Source organism: Hippocampus zosterae, chromosome 3 (assembly GCF_025434085.1).
Source record: "Hippocampus zosterae strain Florida chromosome 3, ASM2543408v3, whole genome shotgun sequence".
NCBI classification, from domain to species: Eukaryota; Metazoa; Chordata; class Actinopteri; order Syngnathiformes; family Syngnathidae; genus Hippocampus; species Hippocampus zosterae.
In genome coordinates this window covers 18,495,495-18,505,674 of record NC_067453.1, presented here as the reverse complement: position 1 = coordinate 18,505,674, position 10,180 = coordinate 18,495,495, and the positions used below count along the sequence as shown (strand labels likewise).

Here is a 10,180-nt window from a genome sequence, read left to right as displayed (position 1 = left end):
CGTGGGAGAGAACGAAGGTACAAGAAGCAAATTAAGCACATCACAGAACAACTGTGTGTTCAATACAGATTGCCTCCTTATTTGGATTGATGGTCCTTGTTGAGAGATCTTGTGTATTACCATTATTGCTTCTGTCCTTGCTGGCCTTGGCTCCAATTTCCATCCATCCATCCGTCCATCCATCCGTCCATTTTCTGATCCGCTTAGACCCACAAGGGTCGCGGAGCATGCCGGAGCCGATCCCAGCTGTCTTCGGGCAGTAGGCGGGGGAAACCCTGACCTGTTTGCCAGCCAATCGTAGGGCACACATAGACAAACAAACATCCGCATTCACAATCAGACCTAGGGACAATTTAGAGTGTTGGCTACAATTTGTCACTGCAGGGTGTGGGGGTCATTTATCCATGCCTCTGGACAACAAGACAGTGAAATCCGGAGCATCCATATGAATACACACACATGCCACTTACTGTTATTAATGCCGGTCATCAAGTCGGAGTGACCCAGAAAGACTGTCTGCACAGAAGACCCCCAAGAACAACATTCCAAATCCCACGACTCAGCACGCCATCTAAAAGCCTGGATGAAGTCACACACCTTGTAAGGAATTTATGAGAGGACATACATGCAGGGAGGAAACAACGCTTACATACAAAGGGTTTTCAAAATTTGCCGTCACGTGCCAACACTAAACACAGCAAAGAATGCAGTGCACCACCAAATTAGTTGACGTGACACATCTCAACTCATCTACTGTTCAACCAATGACCATGTAGTTGGAATATTTAGAAAGACCGTAAACGGAAATGCAAGGCAGATCACGGTGGAAGAAAATTGACTGAAATCACAAAAAACCCTCAGGATAATACAATCCTTCTTTCAAGCTCTGTATAGATCGCCAAACGTTATCACATCTGTGGAAAAAGAGGACATTGGGTCACCATTTTGAACAGTTAGACTGTAAAACTTTGAGTGACTCCGGGAGTTTAGGGTCCGTGTTAAGTGCTTTAATGGAGAAAGGGGAGCCGAGTGAAAGTGGTCGCCTCGTTCCAGACATGCACTCTCTATCATCCGAGGGCAAGCTGTATTTGGCTCACTTTCAAGGATGTGCTCCCATGCGTGTGGAGCTTTTCACCCTCCTTTGTTTCATTAGGCCTATCGAAAGGCTTCACGCATCTGGGGTGACAGAGACTCACACAAATCCAAAAAGCTTTTTTGCCTCAGTCATGACTGCTCTTATTGTTTCATATCCCTCCCCACCCTCATCCTTGTCCTCTGAGCCACCCGCCGCCACTCACACTCTGCTTCATCTCTTAATGCCTCTATCTCCTCGACGGCCAGACTGTGACGGCAGAGCGCAGACGACAAGCGAGCTCTAATCTAAACCAGATGAGGCAGAAACAACACAGGCCTTCTGCACTGGTTGCTCTTGCCTTTAACCAGAACGCCCATCATCGTGTTCTGTGTGTGTGATTACAGCTTTTCCTTATGAGTTGAACCACATTTGAACACGTGTATTTAAAAGAAGAAGACAGATGACAGGTGTCAATCATTGTATTAACGACTGAAGCACACTGTGCTTGTGACACAAAGAAGACCCACACTAAATAAGATACACGTATCATTCTCAAACACTCGCCACTTCCCAAAAGGTGGATGTGTCCTGTTATCGAGGCGATCGATTCTAACCGGCATTCAAGAATCCAGACTCAAAGTCAGGAAAATGGCAGAAGTGTTAAATCGCAAAGTGATTTCATAGATAAACATGCCTGAGCAGATGAGTCTCAGTGTCAATACATACCAGTGTTCAGGAAGGGCTTTCAGACGACAGGGCAAGAACAGTGAGAGCAGAACACAGTTCCTGGTGGTTGAGTGGCAAGCATTTGCTGCTCGGTTTGATTCCCAGTCAGAGAACATGACTTAGGGAAGTCAATGATTCAGTTCAGAAAGGCAATTGCGCTTCGTTTGGGTCCTTTAAATACACTGACCTGCACAAAAAATCTCTCTCAATCCCCTTTGTCCAATTTGAACTTGTCCATGTCAAACTGTAAAAAAGATTCCCAAATGACTTTTCTGTCACAGTTCTGCCTTGGGGGTGGGTTTCAGCAGAGACAACCAAATTAACAATTCAGTCGCGTTGCGAAGTACGCATGGTTTGCATCTAGTTTGTATAAATGTTTGGCTGTGACTCAATACTTTGTCGACTTGTAAGCAAATCGCACTGTGGGTCGAGCAGTGTATTCGAGACCATCAGGAACTGAAATGTTCCGGATTGACGGATTGATCTCCGTCAATCTGTTAAGGGGGTGGGACGGCGCACCAAAATGAATGCCTCGTTAATTGAACGCGACAAATCTTCGCCACTAGACAAGGGGGGGCCAAAGTCGATCCTCAAGGGCCGCTGTCCTGTATGTTTTCCAGCTCTCTCAGGAGCAACACACCTGATTCAAATAATTAGGAATGTTCGAATGCTATTTCAGAGCTGGCTGATGATCTGATAATCTGAATCAGGTGTGTTGCAGCTGAGAGAGATGGAAAACAGGCAGGACGGTGGCCCTCCAGGCCCGGAGCTGGACGTGCCTGCTCTAGACCATCAGGGACAGAACTGCTGCAAAAACTGTTTCTCCCTCAATCTGTTAAGCGGGTGACGTTGCGCCAAAGTCAATGCCTGGTGAACTGTACCAACGGCATTCATAAAATCAGGTTTTCCCTGACCGGAAATCAAACCCAGGCCGCACCTGTGAAAGCTCAAAATCCTAGCCACTAGACCATCATGGATGTGGTTCTAGACACTGTTTCTCAGTCAATCATTTAAGGGGGTGGGTCATTGGGCAAAACTGAATGCTTCGTGAATTGAACCAATGCCATTCACACAATCAGGTTTTCCCTGACCGGAAATCGAACATGGGCCAAGGGTGTGAGAGCAACAAATCTTGGCCACTAGACCATCAGGGATGTTGTGGTGCTAGAAACTGTTTCTTTGTCAATCATTCAAGGGGGTGGGCCATTGAGCAAATGTCAATGCTTCGTGAACCAATGCCATTCACAAGATCAGGTTTTCCCTGACCGGGAATCGAACCCGGGCCGTGGCGGTGAGAGCGCCAAATCCTAACCACTAGACCATCAGGGATGTAGAGGTTCTAGAGACGGTTTCTATGTCAATCATTTAAGGGGGTGGGCCATTGAGCAAAAGTCGATGCTTCGTGAACTGAACCAATGCCATTCACACAATCAGGTTTTCCCTGCCCGGAAATCGAACACGGGCCGAGGCGGTGAGAGCGCCAATTCTTGGCCACTAGACCATCAGGGATGTTGTGGTGCTAGAAACTGTTTCTTTGTCAATCATTCAATCGGGTGGGCCATTGAGCAAAAGTCGATGCTTCGTGAACTGAACCAATGCCATTCACAAAATCTGGTTTTCCCTGACTGGGAATTGAACCCAGGCCGTGGCGGTGAGAGCACAAAATACTAGCCACTAGACCATCAGGGACAGACCTTATGGGAAAACTGTTTCTCCCTCAATCTGTTAAGCGGGTCACATCACGCCAAAATCTATGCCTTGTGAACTGAACCAATGCCATTCACAAAATCTGGTTTTCCCTGACTGGGAATTGAACCCGGGCCGTGGCGGTGAGAGCACCAAATCCTAGACACTAGACCATCAGGGACACACCTTGTGGGAAAACTGTTTCTCCCTCAATCTGTTAAGCAGGTCACATCACGCCAAAATCTATGCCTCGTGAACTGAAAATGCCATTCACAAGATCAGGTTTTCCCTGACCGTGAATCGAACCTGGGCCATGGCAGTGAGAGCACCAAATCCTGACCACTAGACCATCAGGGATGTTGTGGTGCCAGAAACTGTTTCTCTGTCAATCATTTAAGGGGGTGGGCCATTGAGCAAAATTCAATGCTTCGTGAACTGAACCAATGCTATTCACAAAAAAAGGTATTCCCTGAGCGGTAATAGAACCTGGGACGCAGCAGTGAAAGCACCAAATCCTAGCCACTAGACCATCAGGGACACATATACTGGGAAAACTGGTTCTCCCTCAATCTGTTAAGCTTGTCACATCACACCAAAATCAATACCTCGTGAACTCAACACGTGCCATTCACAAAATCAGGTTTTCTCTGACTGGGAATCGAACCCAGGCCTTGGCAGTGAGAGAACCAAATCCAAGACACGAGAGCATCAGAGATGTTGTGGTGCTAGAAACTGTTTCTCTGTCAATCAATTAAGGGGGTGGGCCATTGAGCAAAAGTCAGTGCTTTGTGAACTGAACCAATGCCTTTCACCAAAAAAGGTATTCCCTGACCGGGAATCGAACCCGGGCCGCAGCGGTGAAAGCGCCAAATCCTAGCCACTAGACCATCAGGGACACATCTGCTGGGAAAACTGTTTCTCCCTCAATCTGTTAAGCGGGTCACATCACGCAAAAATCTATGCCTCGTGAACTCAACTCGTGCCATTCACAAAATCAGGTTTTCCTTGACTGGGAATCAAACCCGGGCCATGGCGGTGAGAGCACCAAATACTAGACCATCATGGATGTTGTTGTTCGAGAGACGGTTTCTCTGTCAATCATTTAAGGGGGTGGGCCATTGAGCAAATGTCAATGCTTCATGAACTGAACCAATGCCATTCACAAAGAAAGGTATTCCCTGAGCGGGAATCGAAGCCGGGACGCAGCGGTGTAAGCGCCAAATCATAGCCACTACACCATCAGGGACACATATACTGGCCTTGGCAGTGAGATCGCAAAATCTTGGCCACTAGACCATCAGGGATGTTGCGGTGCTATAAACTGTTTCTTTGTCAATCAGTTAAGGGGGTGAGCCATTGAGCAAATGTCAATGCTCCGCGAACCAATGCCATTCACAAGATCAGGTTTTCCCTGACCGGGAATAGAACCCGGGACGCAGCGGTGAAAGCTCCAAATCCTTGACACTATACAATCAGGGATCTTGTTGTTCTAGAGACGGTTTCTCTGTTAATCATTTAAGGGGGTGGGCCAGTGAACAAATGTCTATGCTTCATGAACTGAACAAATGCCACTCACTCAATCAAGTTTTCACTGACCGGGAATCAAACCTGGGCCGTGGGGGTGAGAGCGCCAAATCATAGCCACTAGACCATCAGGGAGACAAACAGTGGGAAAACATTTTCTCCCTCAATCTGTTAAGCGGGTCACATCAAGCTAAAATCTATGCCTCGTGAACTGAACCAATGCCATTCACAAGATCAGGGTTTCCCTGACAGGATATCGAAACCGGGCCGTGGGGGTGAGAGCAGCAAACCCTAACCACTAGACCATCAGGAACACAGCTGGTGGGAAAACTGTTTCTCCCTCAATCTGTTAAGCGGGTCACATCACACCAAAATCAATACCTCGTGATCTCAACACGTGCCATTCACAAAATCAGGTTTTCTCTGACTGGGAATCGAACCCAGGCCTTGGCAGTGAGAGCACCAAATCCTAGACACTAGAGCATCAGGGACGTTGTGGTACTAGAAACTGTTTCTCTGTCAATCATTTAAGGGGGTGGGCCATTGTGCAAAAGTCAATGCTTCGTGAACTGAACCAATGCCATTCACACAATCAAGTTTTTCCTGACCGGTAATCGAACCCCGGCCGCAGCGGTGAGAGCGCCAAATCTTGGCCACTAGACCATCAGGGATGTTGTGGTGCTAGAAACTGTTTCTCTGTCAATCATTTAAGGGGGTGGGCCATTGAGCAAAAGTCCATGATACATGAACTGAACAAATGCCACTCAACACAATCAAGTTTCCCCTGACCGGGAGTCGAACCCAGGCCGTGGCGGTGAGAGCGCCAATCCTAGCCACTAGACCATCAGGGACACAACTGGTGGGAAAACTGTTATTCCCTCAATCTGTTAAGCGGGTCACATCACGCGAAAATCCATTCCTCTTGAACTGAACCAATGCCATTCACAAGATCAGGTTTTCCCTGACCGGGAATCGAAGCCAGGCCGTGGCGATGAGAGCGCCAATCCTAGCCACTAGACCATCAGGGACACAACTGGTGGGAAAACTGTTATTCCTTCAATCTGTTAAGCGGGTCACATCACACGAAAATCCATGCCTCGTGAACTGAACCAATGCTATTCACAAGATCAGGTTTTCCCTGACCGGGAATCGAAACGGGCCGCAGCAGTGAAAGCGCCAAATCCTAGCCACGAGACCATCAGGGACGTTGTGAGGCTAGAAACTGTTTCTCTGTCAATAATTTAAAGGGGTGGGCCATTGAGCAAAAGTCAATGCTTCATGAACTGAACCAATGCCATTCACAAAATCTGGTTTTCCCTGACTGGGAATCGGACTCGGGGCTTGGCCGTTCGAGCACCAAATCGTAGCCACTAGACCATAAAGGATGTTGTGATTCGAGAAACTTTTTCTCTGTCAATCAATTAAGGTGGTGGGCCATTGGGCAAAAAGTCAACGCCTCGTGAACTCATGGCTTACACAAAAGCAAGCATTCCCTGACCGGAAATCGAACCCGGGGCACAGCGGTGAAAGCGTCAAATCCTAGCCACTAGACCATCAGGGACACAACTGGTGGGAAAACTGTTTCTCCCTCAATCTGTTAAGCGGGTCACATCACGCGAAAATACATGCCTCATGAACTGAACCAATGCTATTCACAAGATGAGGTTTTTCCTGACCGGGAATCGAACACGGGCCGTGGCGTTGAGAGTGCCAAATCCTAGCCATTACGACCATCAGGAATGTTGTGGTGCTAGAAACTGTTTCTCTGTCAATTATTTAAAGGGGTGGGCCATTGAGCAAAAGTAAATGTTTTGTGAACTGAACCAATGCCATTCACAAGATAAGGCTTTCCCTGACCGGGAATCGAACACAGGCCGCAGCGGTGAAAGCATCAAATCCTAGCCACTAGACCATCAGGGACACATCTGCTGGTAAAACTGTTTCTCCCTCAATCTGTTAAGCGGGTCACGTCACACCAAAATGCCTTGTGAACTCAAGTCATGCCATTCACAAAATCAGGTTTTCCCTGACCAGGAATCAAACACGGGCCATGGGGGTGAGAGCACCAAATACTAACCACTAGACCATCAGGTATGTAGAAGCTCTAGAGACGGTTTCTATGTCAATCATTTAAGGGGGTCGGCCATTGAGCAAAAGTCGATGCTTCGTGAACTGCCATTCACAAAAAAAGGTATTCCCTGACCGGGAATCAAACCCGGGCTGCAGCGGTGAAAGCGCCAAAACCTAGTCACTAGACCAACAGGGACGCATCGGGTGGGAAAACTGTTTCTCCCTCGATCTGTTCAGCGGGTCACATCACGCGAAAATCCATGCCTCGTGAACTGAACCAATGCCATTCACAAGATCAGGTTTTCCCTGAACGGGAATCGAAACCGGGCGGTGGCGGTGAGAGTGCCAAATCCTAGCCACTAGACCATCAGGGATGCTGTGGTGCTAGAAACTGTTTCTTTGTCAATCAATTAAGAGGGTGGGTCATTGGGCAAAAAGTCAATGCTTCGTGAACTTATGGCTTTCACAAAAGCAAGCATACCCTGCCCGGGAATCAAACCACAGCGGTGAAAAGTGCCAAATCCTAGCCACTAGACCATCAGGGACACATCTGCTGGGAAAACTGTTTCTCCCTCAATCTGTTAAGCGGATCACGTCACACCAAAATGCCTCGTGAACTCAAGTCATGCCATTCATAAAATCAGGTTTTCCCTGACCAGGAATCAAACACGGGCCATGGCAGTGAGAGCGCCAAATACTAACCGCTAGACCATCAGGTATGTAGAGGTTGTAGAGACGGTTTCTATGTCAATCATTTAAGGGGGTGGGCCATTGAGCAAAAGTCAATGCTTCGTGAACTGAACCAATGCCATTCACAAAAAAAGGAATTCCCTGACCGGGAATCGAACCCGGGCTGCAGCGGTGAAAGCGCCAAAACCTAGTCACTAGAACATCAGGGATGCTATGGTGCTAGAAACTGTTTCTTTGTCAATCATTTAAGGGGGTGGGCCATTGAGCAAATGTTAATGATCGTGTACTGAACCAATGCCATTCACAAAATCAGGTATTCCCTGACCGGGAATTGAACCCAGGCCGCAGCGGTGAAAGCGCCAAATCCTAGCCACTAGACCAACAGGGACACATCTGCTGGGAAAACTGTTTCTCCCTCAATTTGTTAAGCGGGTCACGTCACACCAAAATTAATGCCTCGTGAACTCAAGTCATGCCATTCACAAAATCAGGTTTTCCCTGACCAGGAATCAAACACGGGCCATGGCGGTGAGAGTGCCAAATACTAACCGCTAGACCATCAGGTATGTAGAGGTTCTAGAGACGGTTTCTATGTCAATCATTTGAGGGGGTGGGCCATTGAGCAAAAGTCGATGCTTCGTGAACTGAACCAATGCCATTCACAAAAAAAGGGATTCCCTGACCGGGAATCGAAACCAGGCCGTGGCGGTGAGAGCGCCAAATCCTTACCACTAGACCATCAGGGATGCTGCGGTGCTAGAAACTGTTTCTTTGTCAATCAGTTAAGGGGGTGGGCCATTGAGCAGAGGTCGATGCATCGTGAACTGAACCAATGCCATTCACAAAATCAGGTATTCCCTGACCAGGAATCGAACGCGGGCCACAACGGTGAAAGCTCCAAATCCTAGCCACTAGACCATCAGGGACACATCGGGTGAGAAAACTGTTTCTCCCTCAATCTGTTCAGCGGGTCACATCACGCGAAGATCCATGCCTCGTGAACTGAACCAATGCCATGCACTATATCAGGTTTTCCCTGACCGGGAATCGAACTCGGGCCGTGGCGGTGAGAGCGCCAAATCCTAGCCACTAGACCATCAGGGATGCTGTGGTGCGAGAAACTGTTTCTTTGTCAATCAATTAAGAGGGTGGGTCATTGGGCAAAAAGTCAATGCCTCGTGAACTTACGGCTTTCACAAAAGCAAGCATACCCAAGCCGGGAATCAAACCACAGCGGTGAAAAGCGCCAAATCCTAGCCACTAGACCATCAGGGACACATCTGCTGGGAAAACTGTTTCTCCCTCAATCTGTTAAGCGGGTTACGTCACACCAAAATGCCTCGTGAACTCAAGTCATGCCATTCACAAAATCAGGTTTACCCTGACCAGGAATCAAACACGGGCCATGGCAGTGAGAGCGCCAAATACTAACCGCTAGACCATCAGGTATGTAGAGGTTCTAGAGACGGTTTCTATGTCAATCATTTAAGGGGGTGGGCCATTGAGCAAAAGTCGATGCTTCGTGAACTGAACCAACGCCATTCACAAAATCAGGTATTCCCTGACCGGGAATTGAACCCGGGCCGCAGCGGTGAAAGCGCCAAATCCTAGCCACTAGACCATCAGGGACACATTTGCTGGGAAAACTGTTTCTCCCTCAATCTGTTAAGCGGGTCACGTCACATCAAAATTAATGCGTCGTGAACTCAAGTCATGCCATTCACAAAATCAGGTTTTCCCTGACCAGGAATCAAACACGGGCCATGGCGGTGAGAGTGCCAAATACTAACCGCTAGACCATCAGGTAGTTAGAGGTTCTAGAGACGGTTTCTATGTCAATCATTTAAGGGGGTTGGCCATTGAGCAAAAGTCGATGCTTCGTGAACTGAACCAATGCCATTCACAAAAAAAGGTATTCCCTGACCGGGAATCGAACCCGGGCTGCAGCGGTGAAAGCGCCAAAACCTAGTCACTAGACCATCAGGGATGCTGTGGTGCTAGAAACTGTTTCTTTGTCAATCAGTTAAGGGGGTGGGCCATTGAGCAGAGCTCGATGCTTCGTGAACTGAACCAATGCCATTCACAAAATCAGGTATTCCCTGACCAGGAATCGAAACCGGGCCACAGGGGTGAAAGCTCCAAATCCTAGCCACGAGACCATCAGGGATGCTGTGGTAGTAGAAACTGTTTCTTTGTCAATCATTTAAGGGGTTTGGCCATTGAGCAAAAGTTAATGATCGTGTACTGAACCAATGCCATTCACAAAATCAGGTATTCCCTGACCAGGAATTGAACACGGGCCGCAGCGGTGAAAGCGCCAAATCCTAGCCACTAGACCATCAGGGACACATCTGCTGGGAAAACTGTTTCTCCCTCAATCTGTTCAAAGGGGTCACATCACGCGAAAAT

At 48.0% G+C, this 10,180-nt stretch overlaps 5 non-coding genes across 5 annotated transcripts; all 5 read right to left on the bottom strand.

Moving 5' to 3' along the window:
* Positions 1–3,058: 3,058 nt before the first annotated feature.
* On the bottom strand, positions 3,059–3,130 carry trnae-cuc (transfer RNA glutamic acid (anticodon CUC)). Its single transcript has one exon. It is a non-coding gene; the product is annotated as a tRNA-Glu (tRNA).
* Positions 3,131–4,310: 1,180 nt separating this feature from the next.
* Positions 4,311–4,382, bottom strand: trnae-uuc (transfer RNA glutamic acid (anticodon UUC)). Its single transcript has one exon. It is a non-coding gene; the product is annotated as a tRNA-Glu (tRNA).
* Positions 4,383–8,445: 4,063 nt separating this feature from the next.
* Positions 8,446–8,517, bottom strand: trnae-cuc (transfer RNA glutamic acid (anticodon CUC)). Its single transcript has one exon. It is a non-coding gene; the product is annotated as a tRNA-Glu (tRNA).
* A 286-nt stretch (positions 8,518–8,803) lies between these two features.
* On the bottom strand, positions 8,804–8,875 carry trnae-cuc (transfer RNA glutamic acid (anticodon CUC)). The gene has a single exon. It is a non-coding gene; the product is annotated as a tRNA-Glu (tRNA).
* A 453-nt stretch (positions 8,876–9,328) lies between these two features.
* Positions 9,329–9,400, bottom strand: trnae-uuc (transfer RNA glutamic acid (anticodon UUC)). Its single transcript has one exon. It is a non-coding gene; the product is annotated as a tRNA-Glu (tRNA).
* Positions 9,401–10,180: the final 780 nt, after the last annotated feature.